The 24,863-nt window shown below is 51.7% G+C and overlaps 1 long non-coding RNA gene across 1 annotated transcript; it reads right to left on the bottom strand.

The window, feature by feature from the left end:
* Window positions 1-315: 315 nt before the first annotated feature.
* Window positions 316-17,570, bottom strand: LOC132593422 (uncharacterized). The gene is made up of 3 exons (XR_011377624.1): window positions 17,176-17,570; window positions 10,695-10,909; window positions 316-4,114 (listed from the first exon to the last, which is right to left on the bottom strand). It is a non-coding gene; the product is annotated as an uncharacterized lncRNA (long non-coding RNA).
* Between the last annotated feature and the right edge of the window lie 7,293 nt (window positions 17,571-24,863).

The following is a 24,863-nucleotide window of genomic DNA, read 5'->3' as shown; positions in this document are numbered from 1 at the left end:
GACTTCACATCTCACTGCCCGGACCATCCAGGAGGAGTCAAGACCCTCCTTCCTGGAAGCCGTATACGAAGACAGAGAAGGAAACCCAAGCCAGACTCGGTGAGGTGACTCCAGGACTTACTTTGTCCTGCTGTCCTGCGGCTTCTCTCCTCCTAACCTCGTCCAGTTGGCCCCCTCCCCAGCTGAAGCGCGTGTGCGGCCAGAGTCTGAAATGACTCCAGCGTTTCTGCTGGGGATTACTTGAGACCAAAATCATTCTTTCCGCCAGGATTACACAACCACTTTTATTCTAAATGCTTTTCTCTCTGTCTCGGGTGTAAGGAAACCTTCGGCCCCAAACCTTTAGCTGGAAGACAGAGGCTATTTCCTGGACAGGACCAAGGGGTTGGATGAAGACCTGGTCCCTTGCAGCGCTGGTCCCCAGACGAGGTTCCTTGCCTCCGGGCACAGGCTGGCCCCGTGCAGACCCCTGCCTGGGGTGCTGGCAGGGCGGCCAGGGGAGCTGATCCGTCTCGGGAAGCACAGCTGGGTCAAGGCAAGGGAGCGGGATTCTCTGCCCGCTGCTGAGCTGCAAGTGTTGTTCGTGTCCCCCAGCAAAGAACACATTTCAAGGGCCAAAGTGTGCTTTGAGCTCTTCGGTGATGCCCAGGAGGGGAAAGCACAGGAAGAGATTGGAAATCACACCATTAATAGCCTGGGGTGGGGTTACTGCTGGACACCTGTAGGGGTGGCCGCTGGCTGTGCCTGGGGCCTCAGCCATGCTTCGTCCCAGAGGCCTTGGACTCTAGCCCGGGCAGCCTGGTTGGGCGCCTGCAGCCATCAGGGGCTGAGGTAATGCTTCGGGCTTTTGGGGGGACCTGATGCCCCTGCGTGGGGTGCCTGAGCCTGAGGGAGGACTCAGTGACCAGGCCCTGGCGGCTCTGGCTCTCAGCAAGACCAAGTCCAAGGACCTCTTCCTGGGGGTGGGGAGGCCGAGTGTGGAGGTATCCAGGCCCACAGCGGAGCAGGGAGACCCCGTCCCGCCCAGGACCCCCTCTGCGACGGGACTCCTCTGAGCCTCGGCCATGGCCTGCAGAGCCCAGAGTTGGTGAGAGTCCTCCCACCCCTGACGCCTAACCAAGCTCCTGGCGACTTCCACTCGTGGCCCTGGCCCCCGTGCCACCCACTGCTTCCAGACCCTGGGGGCTCCTTCCTGGCCCCGTTGACCCCACTTTCCTTACCTGCCGAGGTGGCTGAGAACAGCTAAGCCCAGGTATGGGGCTGGTCAGCAGCCTCGGGTCCAACAGCTCTGGACCCGAGGCTGCTGTCATCAGCTCTGTCCCCGCAGGAAGGTCATCTATCTGGTCGCTCTGTGACTCTGCTTCCTCATCTATAAAATGTAGAAAAGCTAGAAAGTGTAGGAAACTGGCTGAGAGATAGACCGAGGGGTGAGGCAGGCGAGGATGGACATCCAGTAACAGGGAGGGTCTCAGATCCCTCTACACCTGCTGGAACTGACCCCTCAGGGCCAGCTGGAGCCCCAGTTAGCAGCGTTCGGGAGTGGGGGTGGATCTCACGGTCCAAGTGTCCTGCCCCTCGTCTCTCCCCCAGCTCAAAGCCTGGACAGGTCAGAAGCCAGGACCCAGGGCTCTGTGCCCCAGGGGAGTCAGGCCTGGAGCCGGGGAACGTGGCTGGGGGGCTGAGGGAAGGTCTTCTCATGGTCTGTGACCAAGCTGGCACCTGCTGAGATGCACTGGGGCCAGCTGGTCCCTTTGGCACCTCACCTGCTGCTAACGCCGTGAGCCCAGAGGGGGCATCTCTGCCTCGACAGCCCCAGTTTCCAGCCCCTGGTATGGGGGCAGGAGGGGGCCGTTTCCAAGGCTCTGTGCTGCACGTGGTGTATACACGAGCGTATGTGTCGTGTGTGTTGTGTAATTAACTTGTTCCTGTGTTGTCGGTTTCACACGGCTTCATGTACTTTTCAGTCGTCAGCATGGTTTTAAAGATTTATCCACCTGCCAGCATCAACCCCCAGACCGTTGTCTCTGGCCCTTCCGTGGCTTTTCCTCCCTGGGTCCCACCCCCCCGGCAGACACCCACTGTCCCCCTGAGACGGGCACCCCATGGCACCCTGCGCGGACCCGGGAGCAGGCCCCTGGAGTGGGCGACGGATGATGGAGTAGTTTCACTAAGCTCTGCCTGACTCCACTCTGGACACCCAACCCGTCCACCCCTCTCCTCACAGGACAGGGGTCCCCCCGACATTCTCACCCACACCGGGCATTATTTGACTTTCAAATTTCTGCAAATTGGTTGGGTGTGAGGCGGAAAATCTTTTGAAAAATTTGCATTCGTCTGATGACTGTTGAGTCTGAGAAATCCCCACGCATGTGTTGGCCCCTAAAGTGACCCCCTCCCCGAGTGCTTTCAGCGGTAGCGTGTGCTAACTCAGATTACATTCTGAATTAATCACTCAGCTGTTTTCGTTGTAACTTCTTCATGCTGTGAACTTTCCCCACTGTGTTCTTCACTGGACAGATCTCTTTATCTGTTTTGTATTTTTATATCTGTTTAAATCTTTAATTTCAATGGAGCCGAATCCCTTAACTTCCAGCTACAGGGAAAGATGTAGGTCTAACGGGAGAATTCGTTACTGCCCCACGAATGACAAAGATATCACCCCCACTTTTCCTTCCATTAATAAAACTGCTGTGGTTTTATCATTCACACCCAGGACTTCATCTGGCCGAAGAGCACGTGTGCAAGGGGCTGTTTTTCCACACGGTGAGTCTGTCTTCCTAATGCACTCACGCCCCTGTCTGTCCCTTCCCCAGAGCGGACACCCGTGGTCGCCTAGGCCTCTTCCCAAGCTCTGTTCTCCACGCCACGCTCACACCGTGCTGTTTCATTTGCTTTATTCCTGTAGTTCTGTAGAGGTCTGGTGGTCTAGTAGCCTGGCTGTAGAGGTCTAGAGGTCTAGTAGCCTGGCTCTTCTTTTCAAAAATTTCTTAACTATTTTCAGCCACGTCCATGTTAGAATAAATTAATGAGATCCTCCGAACACAATGATGAGATTTTGATTGGACTGGAATGGACTGTAAAGATGAAACGGAGAACGGCCGTCTCTGCAATGCTGAGTCGTCCTGTCCATCTCACTTCTAGCCATCCTGTTTCATGCTTTTTAAGAGAGATCAAGCATTTCTCTGAAAAGCCTTGTGAATTCTTTGTTAGACGAATTCCTAGGTACCTGGGAGACGGTGCTTCTAATGTGAATGCACCTTATTTTTTATTACTTTTTCTAATTGACTGCGGTCAGTGCAGAGGCATGCTAGGATTTCTGTAAGAGGATCTCTAATCTGGAATCTTGCTGAACTCGCTTAACTGATTATTTTGTTGTTGCTGTTGTTGTTTGTCTTAGTTACTGAGGACTGTTATATGGGTGACCGTTATATAGATGATCTTTCTTGTTTTTCTTTTTATGTGATTATTCTATCTTTATTCTTACAAATAACAATAGGTCAATTCCTTCCTTTCAGTTCTTAGATGCTTATTTCTCGTTTGTGTCTGATTGAGGTGTCAGGACCCTTAAGCTCCACGGAGCAGTCGTGGTGGTGGAGGGGGAGGTATCCTTGTGTTGTACCTGATGGCAAAAAGGATGCTTCCAAACTCCGTGACATGAGAAACCTGCTCTAGGTTATTTGAAGACCACCTTCACCAAGTTAAGACAGCTTCTTCTTCTCCTTTTTGTTTTTAATTTAATTAATTAATTTATTTTTGGCTGCGTTGGGTCTTTGTTGCTGCACGCGGGCTTTCTCTAGTTGTGGCGAGTGGGGGCTACTCTTCATTGTGGTGCACGGGCTTCTCATTGCCGTGGCTTCTCTTGTTGTGGAGCACAGGCTCTAGGTGTGTGGTCTTCAGTAGTTGTGGCACGCGGGCTCAGTAGTTGTGGCTCGCGGGCTCTAGAGTGCAGGCTCAGTAGTTGTGGCACACGGGCTTAGTTGCTCCCGCAGCACGCTGGATCTTCCTGGACCAGGGCTCGAACCCGTGTCCCCTGCCTTGACAGGTGGATTCTTAACCACTGCGCCACCAAGGAAGTCCCAGAAAGCTTCTTCTTGTTCCCAGTTCTCTGGGCACCCTTAGAAAGACAGAAAGAGATAAACCTCTATCACATGCTCTTTCCACACCTGTTAATTTTTCCTTAGTCCCTTAATATGAATTGATCAATTTTCTGAATTTAAAACATCTTTGCATTCCTACGATAAAACAATATTTGATCATGATGTATCTTTCCCAACATTTTATTACAAAAATTTTCAAACATATAGAAAAGTTGAATTTTACAAAGAACACCTACCTATATACCTGCCATTGAGATTAATATACAGCTAATAAAATGTACGGCTAATAAAATGTTTTACACCATTTATATTAATATTTTGCAAAACATCCCTTATCACATAGCTATCCATTCATCTCTCCCTCTATCTATCCAATAATTCATTTTATTTATTTTTGGATGCATTTCAAGGTAAGTTGCAAACCTCAGCTCACTTTCCCCTAAATACTGCAGCAGGTGTATCCTTAACTAGAGTTTAATATTCCTGGAAGGTCCTTTTTATTTCTTTTGTGGTAAAATTTACATACAATGACTTTGCCAAATGCACTCACCTGGGTGTGACCCAAACCCAGGAGATGCAAAACAGTCACCCCCAAATCTCCCTCACGTTCCTGCCCCTCTCGCCTTCCCAGAGGTAAACAGAGCTCTGAGGTTTTCATCCTAATTAGTTTTGCTTTGGTCCAGAACTGCACGTAAACTGGGTTATGTTGTAGGTACCCTTCTGTGTCTGGCTTCTTTCAGTCGACATGAAGGTTTGGGGGTTCGCTGTGTCTTTGGGTGGATCGGGGGTCCAACTGATTTCATTGCTGCAAGGACGGTTGGATCATCCTCCCACTGGTGGACATATAGGATGTTTCCGGTGTTTTGACATTATGAATAACTTTGCTATGAACATTCTTTTACAAGTCACTTTGTGGACATGTTTTCATTTCTCTTGAGTAAACATCTCGAAGTGGAATTTCTGGGTCATGGGGTAGTCGTATGTTTAGGTTTATAAGAAACCAGAGTATCTTTCCCCAAAATACCCCATCAACACTGTACGGGAGCTCTCGCCAGCATGTGGGGTTTGGTCTTTTCAACTGTAGCTAGTCTGGTGAGTGTGTATTTTAAAACACATGGTTGGATCCAGGTAGCCAATGTTTTACTCAAGATGTTCCCGCCTGTGTTTATACACGCCTTTACTTCCTTTCCTTTTGTTGACCTGATCCAAATTTAGCACCAAGTTGACACCTGTCTCTTAAAGTGAAACAGGTTGTTTTACCCCTTTTATTATTTTCTAGAAATATATATATATATATATGACTTATCTGTCCCTTGCAAGAAGTCACCTGTAAACTGTCTTGGCATACGGCACTTTTTTGAGAAGGGTAAGTGCTTAGTTTCCCAATTTTGATCTATTTAAGTTTTCTATTTCTTCTTGGGCCAGGTTTGGCATTTTGTATTTTCCCAGAAACATGCCCATTTTATCTCAAAGTCTTCCCTGAGTTCCTTGTTTAATATCTCAGTTGGGCATAAAGAAAGACCTGGGAGCTCACCAGGGGCCGGAAGATCGGGGGACCTGCTCCCTGAGGCCAGCATGGCTCAGCAGTGGCAGGAAGCCTCGTGGAAGGAGGCGAGTGTGGGGCGGGCTCTGAGCTCTAGGGCCCTGCCGCCCTCCCAATGCTCTGTCTTCTCCCCAGTGCTGGAGGAGCTGAAGGAGAGAGCAGCTTCCCCTGGAGGGAAGGCCAGAAAGACGCCTGCGCTCAGTGGCTCTGAGGTCTGGGTGAACTCCTGAAAGGCTCCTCAGGGGCCTCACCTGGGGACTGGGTACAGCAATACCTGCCTCAGGTGTGTGCACAGGTCAAGGTAGAGTGTGGTGCTTGCCTCAGGTGTGTGCAGGGGACAGGGTAGATGGTAGCACCTGCCTCAGGTGTATTCGGGAGACAAGGTCGATTCAGTGAGAGGTAGGTGAAAAACATACCTCACAGCAGGTGCGTATTCCACCAACATTTTTTTCCTGTCTTCCTCCCTCAGGAAATACAGCAGTAGTGAGGTTCTGAAGGTTTTCATTCCTCTTTTTAAAGTAGAAAGGAACAAGTCTTTGGTAACAGGATTTGACACTATGTGGCCTTGAATGGGAGGTCCCTGAAGCTTCATGGCACGCCTCAAAATGTATCACCTGTCCCAGACAGGTGTGAGGCACTGTGTCTGTTTGAGTTTGTAATAAGTGTGTAACTCCTGCCCCAGCTCACTGTCTGCAGAGAGTTTCCAGGCTGCAGTGCAGGGAGGAGAATCTAAACCGAGCCCAGAGCTCCTGGTGAGTGGAGAGATGGGTCCAGAGTCTCCCGCATTGTCACAATCGGTGAAATTCAAATGAAGTGCAGAGATAAGTCAAAAGCATTGTGCCGAGATGAACGTCCCGGCGTGCACAGCCGTGCCAGGGTGATGTACAGTGTTAACACTAGGACAGGATGAGCAAAGTGTCTATTGAAACTCTGTGTGCTCCTTTGCAACTTCTTGAAGAGTAAAATAATAGTCTGATTTTTGGTCTGAAAAGAAGCAGGAATATATGCCTCATCACCACGAGGAAAACCAGTGAAGTAAGATTAGACCCAGGCATGACACAGATGATAGAAATACAATAAATGAATGTTAAACCAGCTATTCTAAGTATAGTCTATGTCATCAAAAGGGCAGAGGAAGACATAAATATGATAAGGAGAAAAATAGAGGAGATTAAAAAGACCCAAAATGAACTTCTAGAGTTGAAAAAATACATTGTCTGAAATGGAAAAATACACTGAATGTGATTAAAAGCAGATTAGATGTTACAGAATTTTTTTTTTTTTTTTTTTTTTTTTTGCGGTACGCGGTCCTCTCACTGCTGTGGCCTCTCCCATTGCGGAGCACAGGCTCTGGACGCACAGGCTCAGCGGCCATGGCTCACGGGCCCAGCCGCTCCGCAGCATGTGGGATCTTCCCGGACCGGGGCACGAACCCGTGTCCCCTGCATCGGCAGGCGGACTCTCAACCACTGTGCCACCAGGGAAGCCCCAGAATTTTTTTTAAAAAAGAAAAAAGATCAATGGGATCTTTTAAGAGAGCAGTAGAAATTATCCAAAGTTATATATATATATAAAAGAAAAAAACGACTGAAAAAATGAACAGAGCAACAGTGATGAGTGGGATAAGAAGAAGTGGTCTAACATACATGTCATCAGCATCTCTGATGGGGATGAGGGATATGAAGGACAGGAAAGTATCTGAAGAAATCATGGCTGAAAGTATTAAAAATTTCATTAAACAACAACATTGTAAACTCACAGATCCAAGGATCTCAGTGAACTCCAAGCAGAAAAAAATAAGAAGACAACCATACCCAAGTATATCATAACCAAATTTCTAAGGAGACAAAGGGACAGTCTTACAAGCAGCCAGAGAATAAGAGATATATTATGTACAAATGAACAAAGATAAGTATATAAATATATTTCTCATCAGAAACTACACAAGCTGGAAGACAATGGAGAGACTTCTTCAAAGTACTGAAGGAAGAAACCTAGAATTCTGTGCCCAAGAAAAATATCTTTCAAGTGACGGCAAAATAATATTTCGGTCAAAATTAAAGTGGAGAGACTTTATGGTCAGTAGACCAGCACTACAATAAACGTTAAATAACATTCTTTATACAAAAGGAAAATTGTGCCAGATGGCAATATGAACCTACACAGAGAAAGAATATTAGAAATGATAAATATGTGTGTAGATAAAAGAGTGCTTAGTTTGAATTTTTAAAATTTAAAACATAATTAACTTCTCAGAGGAAAATAATGACAAGGTATTAAAAGTTTTATAAGTAAGTGAAATTTACGACAATAGCACAAAGGACAGAAGAGAAGAAATGGAAACAAAAGGGGAAACCTACTGTAAGGTTTTTACACCATAAGTGAAGTGGTATAACATTCTTTGAACGCACTTTGATAATTTAATGATGTAAAGACATAAACTCTACAGGAATCACCAAAGAGAAAAGGTATAGCTAATAATCCCATATTGTAGGTAAAATGGATATTTGAAAACATTCATTTAATTCAAGAGGGCAGGAAAACAAGAACAACAAAGAAATGAGACGTGAAAACAAATAGTAACATAGTATATTTAAACCCAACCATATATATAACCACATTAAATGTAAATGGCCTAAACCTTCCAATTTAAAGGAAGAAATTGTAAGATTGGATTAAAAGAAAATCAAAACCCAACTATACGCTGTGTACAAGGAACTCACATTAAATACAAAACAAAATAGATAAGTTAAAAGTAAAAGGATGGAAAAAGATACACCATGTAAACACCAACCAAAAGAAAGCAGGAGCTGCTATATTAACTTCAATAAAGGTTTATTCAGATTCACATTCTTTCCATATGCACATAAAAGAGTCATTAAGGGAGACCATATTCTGAGCCATAAAACAAGTCCCAATACATTTAAAAGGATTAAAATCATGCAACATATATTTTCTGACTACAGGAGAATTAAACTAGAAGTCAGTAACAGACAATATCTGGAAATCCCCAAATACTTGGAAAGTAACCAACACACTTCTAGATAACTCATGAGTCAAAAAATAAATCACAAAAGAAATTAGAAAATATTTAAAACTGAATAACAATGAAAGCACAATATTTTTAAATTTGTGGGATACAGTTAAGCAGTGCTTGGAGGAAAACTTGTAACATTAAATTCTTATATTAGAAAAGAAGAAAAATTTCAAATTAATAATCTGTGCTCCCTCTGTAAGAACTATAAAATGAAGAAAAATTAAATTCAAGGTAAGCAGAAGGAAATAATAAAGCTAAGAGAGAAAATAAGTGAAATAGAAAACAACAGAAGAATCAATAAAACCAAAACCTGTTCTTGAAAATGTTTATTGATAAATCTCTAACCAAAATTATCAGGAAGAAAAAAGACACAAATTACCAATGCCTGAAATAAAAGAGGGGACACCACTACCAAGCCTACAGACAATAAAAGAATAATAAAGGATGCTATGAACAACTTTATGCTAATACATTTGAAAACTAAGATGAAAAGTATAAATTTCTTGAAAAACACAAACTACTAGTGTTCACCTAAGAAGAAATAGGTGTAGACAACATATTTATCTATGTAGAAAATCTAAAGGAAACTACAAGAAATCTACAAGAACTAATAAGTGAGTTTAGCAAGATAGCAATGTACAAAAGTTCAATGTACAAAAATTAATTGAACTTCTACATACTAAAAATGAACAATTGTAAATGGAAAATTTTAAAATTACCATAGAATAAAAATTATGAATTTAGCAATCAATTTAACCAAAAGAAAAAAATGTGAAGGCTCATACACTGAAAACTACCAAGTATCACTGAAATAAATTAAAGATCTAAATAAATGGAGAGATATACCATGCTCATGGATTGGAAGGTTCGGTATTGTTAGAATGACAATTTTCCTGAAATTGCCCTGTAGATTCAAAGCAATAACACTAAAAAAAAAAAAAATCCCAGAAAGCTTTCTTATAGAAATTAACAAGCTAGTTTTAATGTTTATGTGGAAACACAGTCCACCTAAAGTAACCTAATCAATTTTGTAAAAGAAGAGAAAAGTTGGAAGACTTGTATGGTATCTCAAGGCTTATTATAAAGCTAGAGGGATGATGACAGTGTGGCATTGATGGAAGGATGAATACATAGATCAATGGAGCAGAGTCCACAAAGAGACCCACGCGTATTTGGTCAATTAATGTTTGAAGAGCTTGCCAAGGCAATTCAGTGGGGAAGTCATAGACTTTTCAACAAATGATGCTGGAACGACTGGACAGCCGTACTCAAAGAAATGCACTTCAACCCTCACCACACACCGCACACAAAAACGAAATCAAAATAGATCCCAGATCTAAACAGAAATGAAACTATAAAACTTTTAGAGAAGACACAGTAGAAAATCTTAGCAGCTTTGGGGTGGGCAAAGATTTTTTTAAACAGGACAGAAACAAAAGTACAAATTATAAATTAAACAAATTTTTTATTGAAGTCGATTTTTGTTGACTTACAATGTCGTGTTAATTTCTGCTGTACAGCGAAGTGACTCCGTTATACACACATATACTCTTTTTCATATTTTTATTTTAAAATTTTAATTTACTAAAATTAAGAAGTTTGTTCTTCAAAAGACACTGTTGAGAAAATGAAAAGGCACGCTGGATCCTGGGGGAACATATCTACAAGTCATAAGTCTGGGGAGGAGGCACTGGATGGTAAAATATCTGGGGAAACAGAGGGGAAAACTCCTGCCCAAGGTCCCTGGGTGCTCAGGGGCTGCACTGGCACCAAAACCAGGTGTTCTGACCCAGCACGATTGAAGGTACTGACGTTGTCCTGAGCACAATCTAATCTTTTAGTGAATTCTCATTTTCCAAGTGTCTAAGCCTCTCACCGTTCATGGTCATTGGCCAGAGGGTCCTAGCTGGGCTGGGCTGCCCTCTCTCTGGGCTGAGCTTATCGCAGTGGGCAAGTTCCCCAAGCATCACTGGGACAAAGCGAGCAGGTGAACCTGGGGCCCTTTCCTCCCACACACCTGAGTAGGGTGGTCGGCGTGTCTGCCAGCGCATGGACCCCGCCATGCTGGACCCCTGTCTTCCTGGTGTCCTGATGCCACCCAGCAGGAGTACCTCCGGGAGGGGGGTTGCTCTCCTGGCCGCTCGGGGCTGGGGTAAGAGGCAGCTGGACCAGCGCTTGAGGTGCCTTTGGAAGAAATCCACCTTTGAGGCAGTGTGGCTATTCCGGCAGAATCTGGAGAAAACATAACGTTGCCTTCATAAGTGAGTCAGCTGACCATTTTACAAGTCTTCCCCAAACCGACTAAGCCATTTTCACAACATAAAGTGAGCAAAAAATGTAATTATTTCAAGGTGTCCTTCCCCTCGAACTCACTGGAGGCTCACAGCTTAGGGGTTTAAAAAAAAATACATGTATTTAAAGCAAATATTATTGCAAATGACTACTCTGTAATTTGGATTAATTGCTTTCGTTTTTTTCTGGAAATAAAATCTTTAAGGCAAACCCATAAAAACTCTGGAGCCCAGGGCGGCTGTTCTCTGCAGCGCCTCGTTTACAGAGAGCCTGGGGCCGCCCTCCAGGGGACCTTGATGGGTCAGGGAGTCCCCTCTTGGGCCAAAGACCCCGGAGGAGGCTATACCATGCCCCCCAGAGCTGGGGACAACCCCGGCCCAAGATGACAGCCTGTGAGCCTCAGGGATGGTCCCAAGACCCTGACCCTGGGAGGGTCCTGAGAGGCCCAGCCAGGTTCATCATTAGCCCCTGTGGCGGGCAAGGTCAGAGGCCCAGCGACACACAAGGGAGAATGTGTCGGCGTGGGGCTGGGAAGAGCTGGGCCTGGGCTGTGCCCGTGGTTATATGAAACACGTGGCTGCGTGTTGCACAGGGGCAGGGTGTGCAGGAAGGTTGGACAGACGGCAGAATCCTACGTCCCACGGCACCTCCCCTGGGGCTTCCTGCACACCATGGAGCACCCTGGACTTGAGGATCTGCCGACCCAGGAGCCCGTCACGGGGAGGGGTCTCAGCAAGGCCGTGGGCTTGGGGGGGGTGTCCGGTTTTAGGAGCGAGCTGGACACCCACGTGCAATGCTACAGGGGCACAAAGAGGATGAGGATGGAGCATGGACCACTTGGAGGTCTCTGGAGACCCCCTGAGAGTAGTTTAAGCAGAACAGGGGCAAAGGGAAGCGTGTCTGGAAGGGGCTGGGCACAGGTGCCATGTGACCACCATTCGCCTGGTCCCTTCAAGCCCATCATCTTATTTGTTCTGATCAGCAGCCCCAAGTGGGCACCATCTTTCCTTTTCTGGGTCCTCCACCCAGCGTGCCATGGCCAGGAAGGGAGATGGGAGAGCTGTGCTTCCTGCAGGCGCCTATGGACAGAGGGGAGGAGGGGCAGGTCCTGGGCTCCCCTGGGGCCAATGGCAGACACATGGGTCCTGCCTGTTTGTCAAGGTGAAATGTATCCCTGCAGGCAGCTGGGCAGGGAGAACAGAGGTCTGGGGTCCTGGGCCAGCTCTGTTGCCTTTGTGCCCTGTGACCTTGAGCAAGCTCCACCCCACCCCCTGCTAGGCCTCAGTTTCCCCAGTTCATTCCCAGTTTCATCATGAAACTCAATTTCCTTCATTCATCGGGCAGGTGGCCCATCCATCCATCCATCCACCCACCCATTCTTCATATACCCATTCATCCATGCATCTGTACACCCATCCTCCATGAATATATCCATCCGTCTATCAATCCATTCATCCATCCACCCATCCACCCATCCATCCACCCATCCATCTATCCATGAATATATCCATCCATCAATCCATTCATCCATCCACCCATCCACCCATCCATCCACCCATCCATCTATCCATGAATATATCCATCCATCAATCCATTCATCCATCCACCCATCCACCCATCCATCCACCCATCCATCCACCCATCCATCCATCAATCCATTCATCCATCCACCCATCCACCCACCCATCCACCCATCCATCTATCAATCCATTCATCCATCCACCCATCCATCTATCCATGAATATATCCATCCGTCTATCAATCCATTCATTCATCCACCCATCATCTATCCATGCACCCATCCATTTATCCATCCATCCATCCATCCATCCAAACTATCAGTCATCTCGCCTGTGTCACACTCTCTGCCAGGCACTGGAGAATAAAGGGAAATAAACCAGGCAAGAAGCCCACCCCCTCTCTGAGTGGCACCCTGAGAGTTGCATGGGGGGAGGTAATAGTTTGCGGACCAGGCAGGAGGCGTTTGCGGTAAGAGTGCAGGTGAGAGACGGGGGCAGCCTGGAAGAGGCGGCAGCAGAGGGCACAGACTGCAGCTGGTTACTGCGAATGGAGAACAGCTGCCCTTGTTGGTGGGGAATAGGCCTGTGTCCTGGGACAGGCCCAGGGCTCCCACCAGACCACCATCTGCCAACTTGGCCATGGCACCCTCCTGGCTGGCAGCCCTGATGAGTGGACCCTCGGGGTCCTCATGTGTCCACAAGCAGGGGCATGGGGGGAGCCAGGTCCACTCAGGGTGGTGCAGGAGGAGGGGATGGCACCGCTGGCCGGAGGGAACCAAGCCCCTGTGGAGCCCCCGGTCCCCTGTCCTGGAGAAGGCGTGGGCAGACAGGGTGTGGAGGACGGGGGATGGTGGAGGAGTACCAGGCAGCCAGCAGGGGGGGCAGATGACCCATCCCGCTACAGGGAGGGGGTCCACCCACCCCATCCTTCCAGGACTCAGCGCGAGGCGACCTGCCTCCATGCGCTTCTCTGTTCGGGTCTCTTTTGACCACACAGCCCCACCGGGGCCTCTGCTGGAGCCCATTCTCTGAGCCAGCATAGTGGGTGTCAGCCTGTAATCCCCTCCCACGGGACCCCAGCTGCTCCTGTGCTCGAGACTGCAGCCCATGTACATCCTGGACGCACCAAGAATGGGAGCTAAGTTCCACTGGGCTGGAGAGTGTCAGGAGGGCTTCCTGGGGGAGATGGCCTTGCAGCTCTGGTAAACTCCCCTCCTGCAGTGCCCAAGGGGCCGCATCCTCCGTGTCCATGTGCAGGGAGGGATCCCCTGGTGATGGAAAATCTGGAGCTCTCTGGGTGGGTTTGTGCAGAGCCCACCCTGGTGTGGGCCCCCAGTGGCTACAAGGTGCCCTGGAAGGCTGCTTCCTCCGCAAGGACCCTTCCCCGGCGCCTCCTGTCTGTGTTTACAAAGTCCTCCTTCATCCTGCAGGCGTGCTGCCAGTGGCTCTGTTTGTGACGCCCGCATCTCGCATCTCAGGCGAATCTCACCCTGGCACTTGTAAGCATCCCGATGCCTGTTGCCCGGAAGGAGCCCCGTTTTAGTAGGTTTTCCAAGGGTCACTTTTTTCAGGGGAGGCTGGGGTCCGGGGTGCAGCCTTCCTTCCCTGGAGGCTGCTGAGGCCGAGGGCCTGGCCTGGGGTGGAGGGAGTAGGAGAGGGCGCTGGGGGGAGATGCCAGGAGCCCTGGGACTGCGCCCCTGGCTCTGACCATCACAGCCTTCTTTTTAAGTGTGTGGATGGAGGCGAGTCTCTGCCCTCAAGCCCTCAGCAAAGAGCTCCTGATTCCCCCTCCCCAGCAGGGCTCTGCCCATCCCCCGTGTCCTCCTGGGGTCCAGGACGAGGGGAGGACCTGACCTGGGAGCCGCCGGAGTCTTCAGCACCCCTTGGGGTCCAGCCCCAGCTGGAAAGTGAGTAGAATCTCGACTCCGAGGTCAAGTTGTCCACTTCTGAGTGGGGGCTTCGGAGGAGGTGTCCACCTCACACCCATCGGGGACTGGAGCAAATCAGATCAGACCCTGTGCGGCCTCCGGGGGCTCAGAGTCAGGAGGGAGAAGACAGAGGTACCTATATCCCCAAAGACGCCCCCGAAGAGGGCTGCAACACCCCCACCCTGTGCAGAGGAGCAAAAGCAATCCCACACCACAAGCGAGATGCAGAAGAAGAACATTGTTGGAAGCAGCCCGGCAAGGTGGAAGCAGCTGAGTGTCCATCCACGGCCGCACGGGTGCCCCAGGGGGGTCCAGTTCGCTCTGCGGTAACAGGCACCCCGACAAGGAAGGAGATGCTGACGCCTGTTACAACACGGATGAACCTCGAGGACACTGTGCTCGGTGAATAAGCCAGACACTACATATTGTCTGGTGCCACTCACGTGAGGTCCCTAGAGGAGGCACATCCAGACAGAAAGGAGAAGGGTGGGCGTCACGGGTGGGGGAGGGGTGGGGAGTGAGTGTCTAGTTGAGGCAGTGTGTCAGCTCGGGACGATGAGAAAGTCCAGGAGACCAGAAGGTGGTGATGGTCGCACGACAGTGTGAATGTGCTTAATGCCACTGCGCTGTGCACTTAAAAACGGTCGCGATGGTAAATTTTCTGTGTAGGATTCTCAGCCCTTCACACACATCAGCAACCTTCACCCCAAAACAGTCCACAGGTGGGTGCTGTTCTCACATTTGCAGGTGAGGAAACTGAGACCCGAACAGGTCGCAGGGTGGGGAGGGGCAGCTCTCCCCAGAGCCTTCACTCCTGCCCCCCCTCCCCCCTCCCCCCCACCGAAGGTTCGAAGCCCAGATGCCCCTCCCCCCATCTGAAACAACCGGGAAACTGAGTCACAAGCTCAGGGCGTGTCCCAGTCTTCCACACCCTGTTAGAAAGGAGGCTCTGATTTCAAAATCAAGTTAATCTTTAGAAAATAAAGTTGTATTTAATGCCCCTCTCACACATTCAGTGAGGCAGCAGTACCGGCAGTGGGACCAGGAGAAGCTCCAGGATGTCTGCGCTGGCTCTCAAAGACAGATAGGATTTTGTTCTTAATTTTAAACATTGTAACAATTACACAACTAATATATACTGCCTGGAGAAAAATTAAAATGCACATAAGCATAACAGAAAAAAGTTATAATATCCTGAAATCCCATCACTCAGAGAAAACTGCTGTTAATATTTCAGTTGATGTCCCTGAAGGTCCCCCCACCCCAGGACATATCAGTGGAACCAACAGACTTCATACATCAAGTCTTTTTTGCTGGAATGTGCTATGGGGGAGGCTCTGGGGAACTAACCCATCGGAACCCAGGAAAGCTTGCTTGGAGAGGCTGGACCCTGCAGAGCACCAGGCCCAGACCTAAGAATGGACACGGCTTCTCTAAGAGCCACAAAAGCCTCCGCTTAAGACAGCAGGTTAAACACACGTGACAGTCCTCTCACTGCAAACACACTGCACCCACAATAAAGCGATGTTAAAAGACAGTTACCCACGAGGTGGAGAGGACAGAGAAACCACAAGTGTCTCAAAGCCGAACTGCATGGAGCCACGGTAACCGGGTCACTGACAAGAGACACAGCCCTCAATGGAGAGTGGAAATGCGAGATTTTACCAGAGTTAGGACAGAGAGCACCCCCAATCTCAGGATTGGCCATAAAAGCGCCTCTAAATGAGGGGTGCACAAGTGGCTACGGTCGGGAAAGCGGACGTGAAAGGGGTTTGTGAGGAAGTCCGAGTCCTAGATCCCCTCCCCCTCCAGCCGCCCCTCCCCCATGTCAGGAAAGCCCCAAGTTCTATTCCCTGGAATGCAGGCAGTCTTACCCCTGTCTTCACTCCAACGTGGCCCCCAGAAGACTGGCAGCCATGCCCCTGCCTCAATCACTGGGAATTAGATTGGTCCCTAAGGATGACGTCACCAAGTGTTCCCAGGACCACCCTTCTGTGAATCTCAAAGGCAACAGCCCCCCCCCCCCGCCCTCTCAGATCTTCCAACCAGCTCTGTACTACACCCTCTGGATCACGGGCAGACAGCCAAGGATCAGCAGATATTGGAGGAAAGGCAGAGACGGAAACAAGTAGCACCAAGCCATTAGGACGACACCCGGACCACGTGGGCAGAAGAAGACTTCATGCTAACTATCAGTTTCCAAAGGCAAAGAACAGAGGAAACGGTGGAAAATCAGCAACACAGCGTTTCAAGAAACGTTCCTAGAGCTGGAGGACGTAAGCTTCCAGCTTGAAAGAACCCACCGTGGATGAAATCAGACGCTTGAGGTGCGTCATTGTGAAACAGAGGAACACTTGGGACGATGAGGAGCGTCTCATCGCTCCTCATGGATTGGATGTCTTTGGATGGATTCCAAAGACAAAACAGCAGGTCACGCACAAAGTATCAGGAAACAGAATCTCCTTGGACTTCTCAACAGCTACCCTCGAAGCAAGAAGACAGTGGGGCAAAACTCTTAAAATTCTGGGTGAAAATCATCTCCAATCTAGAATTTTACACCCAGCCAGGCTAGCATTCCGGGTGGTGGAAGAATAAAGGCATTTTCAGACACGTGAGGTCCTAAAAATGAAATGTATCTTCCAGTTTACCAGAAGTTACTGCAGGATGTGCTCCACAAATGTGAGAAAGTAAGCCAAGAAAATACAAGCACTAGGGAGCAGAAGATGCAAAGGCATTCCCTAGGGGATAACGACCAGACCTTCTAGGCTTGTGGCCATGGGTGGGATGTCAAGGGCAACTGGTCCATCCATACTGGAGCAGAGTGAGTAGGAACCGGATGTGAGGACGGCCATGACCAACGTCCCCGCAGCCACTGTCCTCTGGATTAACTTGGGAGAGCCTGGCTCAGACCTTTATCCTGACCCAGCTTGTCTTCGCCACAGATGGATGAGGTTCCTGCGGTCGCTGTAATGTAGCCTGAAATAGCATAGATTTACCATTTTACTAGTCTGCAGGTCAGAAGTCTGAAGTGAGTCTCACTGGGTGAAAATCAAAGTATCATTGGTCAGGCTGCTTTCTTTTCTGGAGGGTCTAGAATAGAGTTTCTTGCCTTTTCTGTCTTCTAGAGGCTGCCTGCTCTCCTTGGCTCCTGGCCCCTTCCGTATTCAAAGCCAGCAAAACCATCTGACTCTTTCTGCTTCCCTCTACCACATTTAAGGAGCCTGTGATGACACTGGGCCCAGCCACGTAACCCAGGAGATGCTCTCCCTACCTCGAGGTCAGCTGGTTAACCATCTTAATTCCAGCCACAGCCTCAGTCTGCGGCCTCCCCCAGCCCACTACCCCCTGATGGATTTCCTGTTCCTCTCCCTCCTTCCTTCTGCTCCAGCACTGGGTGCTTTTGCCTCTGGGCACTCCGCACTGGCTGTTCCCGTTGCCCAAATGCTGTTCCTCTCGATGTGCACATGGCACCCTTCTCACTCCCTCACATCCCTGCTCAAATGCCACCACCTCAGGGAAGTCTCCCCAGGCCTCCCTATTGAGAATTGCATGCTCCTCGGCCCCAAACCCTCACCTCTCCTCTTTCCTTATTCTCACAGTAGTGCAGCCTTCTATCCGCTGCATCTGGCTTGTCGCTCCCTCCCCATGAGAAAGGCAGCCGGTGGGGGAGGGAGAGTCTTTCGTCTGTTTCAGTCACTGCTACATCCTTGGGGCTATGGCTGCCCTGGCACGTAGCAGGTGCACAACGAACGTGTGTCCTTGAACGCATACATCACCCACACTGCGATCACCGGGCACCTGACCTTGGTCAGCCTTAGTTTCCTGCTGGCTTCCAGCTGAGGGTTTCCTGTCCACGCCCAGGGGCTGGAGCCGCACGGTGGTCTGGCTCATCTCTTGCAACCTCCACCTGCTGAGATGCCACTGCTCTTCCTTCCACAGATGGGCAGCCACTGATCTGTGTTCTGTCCCTCTGGATTTGCCTATCTGGGGCACTTTGTATCAACAGCGTCATACAATATGTGGCCTTTTGTGACTGTCTTCTCTCACTGAGCATCACGTTTTCAAGGGCCCTCCATGCTGTAACACGGGTGAGGACTCCATTCCCGTCGCTGGCTGAGAAATATGTCACACTTTGGATTCACCACGTTTCACGCACCCACTACTGATGGCTTTAATGTTCCTCGCTCACTGCAATTTGAGGAAAAGCTTCTGCGGCCGGACTCACATTTTCAGGATCTATATTACACGATAAAGCTGGAAGTCAAGTCAAGGAGATGGTTAACACAAAAACCTGGGGGTGGTTACCTCTGGGCTGGTGGGAAGGCGACATAGTTAGGGAAAGGGGGCTGCACGGAGCGCTGTGAAGAAAATGGTCACGTGCTTATGCTTCGCCCAGGAGCTGGGGCCAGCGCTCACGTTACCCCCTGCAGGTCTACACGCGCCTCTTACGTACTCATCCATCTGCACGCTCATCTCAAAACTGAAAAACCTTTAAGAGCGTAAAGCTGTTGAAACATACACACTCAGTCGTGATTTTCAAATAAGCGATTTACTGAGATACAATTCACACAGCATGACGTTCCCTGTTTTAAAGTGGGCTATCGAGTTCCAGAACATTTTCACCTTCCCGGAGGGAAACCCTGTGCTAAGGAAGCAGTCCCCTCCACATCCCTCTCCTCTGGCCCTGGCAAACACTGGTCTCTTTTCTGTCTCTATGGATTTGCCCATCCTGGACACGTCCCATAGGTGGCATTGTACGGTATGTGGCCTGGTCTGGCTAGCTTTATTCGGAGTCCGTGCCCATGGAGGTCTGCGTCAGGCCTTTGCTCCTGGCTGCGGCCGAACACTCCTCCGTAGTGCGGATGCGTCACTGGTGGTATTTTCACCTTCCTCATTCATTTCAATGTGATGGCTCTCATCCCAGGTGCTGGGAGACCCACAGGGCCCTCAACTTCTGCTGGGGTCTGAACAAACCCTTCGGGAAGCTTTAATAGTCTTTCAACTCAGAACCTAGGTTTCCAAAACAAAGGCTTGAAATGCAGTCTGTGGCGTTGAAGCTGTGGCCACCTTTTACACCCACTTCTGCTGATCCAGGGAGAAGCCTTTCTGATGTCCTGGGCACAGCGGAGAAAAGAGCAACGAGGATACCAGAGCGGCTCTTCTTATTTTGCAAAAAGCACACGCACAAAAGGAGAGTCCCTAGCTGTTGATTTGATTGGGAAGGCAGCCTTCAGCACATGACATCATTGGGAGAACATAAATCTTGGTTTGCATGATTTATTTATGTTAAGAAACCCACATATGATGCTGAGTTTTCAATGGCTTTGTTTAAGTGATAGTTTTTCCTTTTTAGCGAAAGTTGGAGCGATGATAAACAGCTCCAGCTGTAAAAATTAAAGGCGGAGGTGAAGCCAAGGTGATTATTACACAAAAAATCTAAGTTTGCGGGGGGGGGGCACATTTGGCCCTTCTCTACTCTAAAATGAAAATTACCCTCTGCCACCATGTGCCGTGAACAATTACCTGCTGTTTATTAATTAACCTCTTTTAAAAGTGCCACATTTCCACTTGAAACTGTTATTTCTCTAATGTGAAAACTGACTTATTCATGTTTATTAGAACAACCATGTCCCATGTGGTCCAGGCTCAGCGCACACTTAACTGACACATATATTTTCTCAAATGACACATTTCATGATTGGAAATTTCTTCCTGGAAGCCCAGATTCTGAGCCTGACTTGCTTGAAATGTTAGCTCCAAACTGGGCACCCGAAGCCACTGGTCTACGCCCCGGGGACGGCCCCAGAATGGTCCTGGGATGCCACTGGGTGGCAGTCAGCCACTGGCCTGACTCCCCAGTGACAGCTGGACTCTGAGAAAATGCCAGCCCCAGTGGCTGAGTCTTTCTGGACACGGTCACTGTCAGGAGCACATGGTGACCCAGAGGCCAGAGCCCCCTCTGGAGCTCACAATCCTGGTACCACATGAAACCCAGGAAAGGTCCCGGATGAAGACCCCTCCCTCCACGGCGGTGTGTCCGTCTGTCCTCCACAAACCCTGAAAACATCCTGCTGCGTGTCACCTGGAACAGGGATCTGTGTCCAGCAGGTGACTCCCACTGTCCCAGCTCTGTGGGAAGTCCTTGCACCTCTGAGCACCAGTTTCTCCTGACTGTGGTTCCACGGTGTGGGGTTATCGTGAGGGTCACACGCACGGTGATGCCGCCCGGGGATGGGAGTGAGCTGGGCGGCCACCAGCACCCTGCCTGGTACAGGCACCAGCACCACCCGGCTCCATCACTCCAGCACCACCCGGGCTCCATCACCCCAGGCCAGGGAACCCCATGGAGAGACCACATGTCGCCCGAGGATGCTCTTTCTGCCACTGTCCCCTGCCTCCATCATCCCACCGACCCCACCCCCCAGAGCAAGAGGGCTTCCCTTTTGCACACCCTGCACCTTGCAGCTGGGGGCCTGGGTGGCTTGCTCACTGCTGCGTCGTCCCGGTCCCTCCGCACAGGCTGCTGGATGCAGGGCAGCCCTTTTTGGATCAGGACAGCTGAAGGACGGGGCACTGAGCACGGGGCTGCGCCGCCACTGCCATCCCCGGAAGGCTGCCCCCGCCCCCTCGGTCTCCTGGGCTGAAATTAGCCTTCAGGTGTCCCAGGGTCACCTTCTGCTCACTCAGCCCTCTTCATTCGTTCATTCATTCACTGAGCTCCAAGCACACTCCCAGGTGTGGGCCAGGCACTGGGACCTTGGGGGGAGCGGGGGAGGGGAGGGTAAGATGCTCGGGAAGCTGCAGGTCTGCTGGAGGAACAGGCTTCACGTTCAGCCTGAGCCGCGACTGTAGCTCCAGGCGCACCAGCCCTACCAGAGCCTCTGGCCGTACATCGATGAATGGATGAATGACTATTAGGTCTGCACGCAGTCTGAGAGCCTTGGCCTCTCAGGGGGCAGGTGGCGACCTATAAGAAGCACTGAAGGCAGGTGCCAGGAGACCAGCTGGCCCTCGGACAGCCTCCCCTCTGACCAGACCAAGGTCAAGAGGATGGGCCTGACTCTGGGAGTGTGTTCAGAGCTGCAGGGTGAGGGGGACCCACGGCTCCCGGGAGCCCCATCCTGAGTCCTGGCCCGATCTGCCCTCTGTGTCCAGCAAGGGAGCGAGGATCTGCCCTCCACGAATCCAGCTCAGAGCCCTGGGAGCAGGCCTTGGTGCTGAGAGAGGAGGGGTCAGAGGGTGCAGGGACTCCGGCCATTAGCAGTCCCCTCTCCAAGTGCTCAAGCGCTCCCAGGAGGTGCCAGGCCCCGCCCCTGCAGGCAGCTGTGCCCACAGCACCCCACACTGCACAGCAGGAAATTGGGGTGCCCAGGAGGCCGGTGGGGGGCTGACCCAGAGTCCCAGGTGGCATGGGGAAGGAGCTGGCTCTAAGCTGAGCACCTCCTGTCCCCCCTCTCCCCCCAGCAGTCTGCTTGTCCTTCGGGGGGGCAGGGGAGGCGTCCTGTGTTAGTGAGGGTGAGGGCAGTGCCCAGGCAATCCCTCTGCTGCCTCCCACCCGGCAAGGCACTCATCATAGTTCCACTGATATCATGGGGGCGTGCCCCATGCGTGAGGGGCTGCTACCCTAGTCCCTCAGTCCTCAAGGAGGACCCCTGACCTGCTTGAGCTGCAGGCGCAGGGCCCTGTGTTAGCATGTCTCTGCCATTCCGGCCACCGTTCCTTCCTTCACCGGGGAACCTCGTGCAGATTTGAGAAGGAGGACGGGCGACGGAGCCCCACTGCCCTCGCAGAAGGGAGAGAAGGTGGAGAAGCCCTGGCAGGGGCAGCGGAGCCCTGCTCGCTTCCTAGAGCCCCCGGGTCCTGCGCTTGGGCGCCAGGGGCAGAAGCAGCCAGCCCTGCCCCAGCGGACAGGAATCCCCAACTGATTCCATCAGCTTCGGGTCACTCAGCACAAGAGGTAATTTTTTTCCCTGCCTGGGGCGGTCCTGGTCTCTTCCGTTTTCTTGCCGGTTCAGAGAGCCGCCGGCGATTACTGGTTTAGTGGCAGGTCAAGGGGACCTGGGGAGGGTGTGTCCACTTGGCGCCCCCTGGCCACCCCCCCATCCTCCACTGGTCCTGCCCAGAAGCAGTGGGCAGCCTGGACGGTTTGAACAGGCCGTGCCCTTCCCCGAGCTCCCCTAGCTCCCTATTCCCTCCCTCATCACTAGCTGGGCTAGTTTAAGGTTGATCTCTAAGCCCTGGGTCACGCCCCAGGGCCCCGCCCAGAAGCCCGACACCCCGCGGCGTGGGGAGGGGGAGGGACGGGGTCAAATTCCCTTCTGCGAGCTCAGCTGGAATCAGGGCTTCTATCGCCTGTCCCCCTCCCCCGGCATCCCCAGCACCCACCCTCTGTGAGGTTTTGGGTGCCCGGTGGTACCACCCCGAGAGTTGGAGCCTGTTGTGTTAAACCTCCCTGCATCCGGGCCCCAAAGGAAACTGAGAGAACCGCCCAGGGCGAGGGAAACCCTGTCCAGGGACAGGGCGGAGACTGGAGACGCTTGGGCAACGAGAGGGACCCTGGCACCTCCGCCACCGCTCCGGGGAGAGGGGAGTTCTGGGGTGGGGGCGGGGGGAGAAAAGGGGGAGGGCAGCGATCGCTCAAGAGCAACCCTGGGCCCCTTCCAGTCTGGGCACGACCTCTGAGCCCCAAAAGGTGGGCAGCGCTGGGCCCCGCCGGGCGTTTTCCATCCTCCGCTCTCCCTGCCAATCCCACATCAACCCTGGGAGGGGCGCAGGAGTATTTTGCCCCATTGCACAGATGGGGAAACTGAGGCGTGAAGAAATCCTCCTCCACGGTTACGTCGGAAGGAGGCGGCAGGACCAAAGGCGAAATTTGGTTTACAGACTAACGGGGTCGCGGTGCAGGCGCAGGGACCAAGGTTCAGAGGACGCAGAGGAGAGGGCTTGGCAAACCGAGGTGTGGATGGGGGAGTCTGCTCGGCTCTGAAGCGTCTGGGGACGCGGAGGGCGGCTTCCCGCCCAGAGGCTCCCGGGACTCGGACGCCCGAAAAGCGACGCGGCTCTCCGCTTTCGTTGTTGCCAGGGCCCTGCCTGCGCGCAGCCGGAACCTGGAGCAGAAGGCGGCGGCCGCGTCTACGCGGGCAGCGTTCCGTAGCGACCGCAGTGCCACCTCTGCGGGGCGGAGCTCTGCCCGCGCCGCAGGGCCAGGGCGCTGAGGGGAACGAAGTTGCTCCCCGCGTGCGCGGGCGGGCGGCCGGGGGTGCGGGCGGCGCGAGGGTCCTCTCTCCAGGCGGCGCGGGGTGAACGCGAGGCTCAGGACCCGCGCAAACTGGACGACGGAATTCTTAAGCGAGTTTTGAAAAGTCCTGGCATGGAGAGGGGAAGCGTGGGAAACCGATTCCGTTTATTGCGCTCGGCGGCCGAGGCCGGAGCCGGAGCCCGCGCGGTTGCTGGAGCCCGGGGACTTAGCCGCTGAGTCCCGCCCGCTTTGCGCGCTGCGGGGGAACGAGTCGCCAGGGACTTTCTGCGCTTCTTGGGGTGCTGGTTTGGGCCGAGATACTGGAGTCAACTCCCACCTGGCTCAAACGAGGGAGTTCAAGCTCACAGCCTCCATCTCTTAAATTAAAAAAAAGAAAACAAAACTCCTGATCACATCCCGCCGAAGCACGTGGCAGACCCCAGGTGCCCCTTACGGGCACCTGCGCTCCTGCAAGATGGTGGCCTGAGCCAGGACTCCAAGATCCCGGCAGAGGAATCACCGGAGCCCTCCCAAGAGGCTGCCCGTCTACAAGAGAGAGCGTCCTCCTGCCTGAGAAGGAAGTAGGCTTCTAAACATCTGGGGTTTGTTCGCAATCAGCTCCATGGCTCACATTCCTGGGAAGTCTTGGTTGGGAGCGTCCCCAACCCTCTCTGCGACCCACTCCAGAACCAGGGACTGGGTGTGGGTGCCGGAAGGCCTCCGCTCTGAGCCGCCACATAGCTTCTGAACTCGCTGGCCAGAAATCAGGTCCTGTGTGCTTCTGGCTTCTAAACTTACCTGGGTCACAGCGAGTGTCTCTGGGCCTGGGGTAGGAAGAGGGGCAAAAGGAGGTCTGAAATATTAACCCCAGGGTCCAGGGAGGCTCCTGTGGTCCCAGTCTGGGGCTGAGATGCGGTGCTGGGGCAGCACCCACCATGGGGCCAGTGTGGAGGCCCGGCTGGGGAGGAAAGGGCTCTGTGGGTTGCCTGTGCCCCCCACCCCATGCTGGACCAAACACTCTTCACCCCAGGCTGGAAGCCCTCTGCATTCAGTCCCCGACTGGGTCCCCTGCTGGCCACAGAGACCATTTCCGCTTCCTTCTGTGTGCAGTGGGAACCATACTGCTTGTCCCCAAGCATCCCGCGCGGTCTCCTGCTGCTGCTCAAGTGGGAGCCATTTCCACCTAGTGTGCGGCAGGATGTGCCCAG

This window comes from Globicephala melas, chromosome 1, assembly GCF_963455315.2.
Source record: "Globicephala melas chromosome 1, mGloMel1.2, whole genome shotgun sequence".
Taxonomy (NCBI): Eukaryota; Metazoa; Chordata; class Mammalia; order Artiodactyla; family Delphinidae; genus Globicephala; species Globicephala melas.
This window is presented reverse-complemented; position numbering and strand designations above follow the sequence as displayed.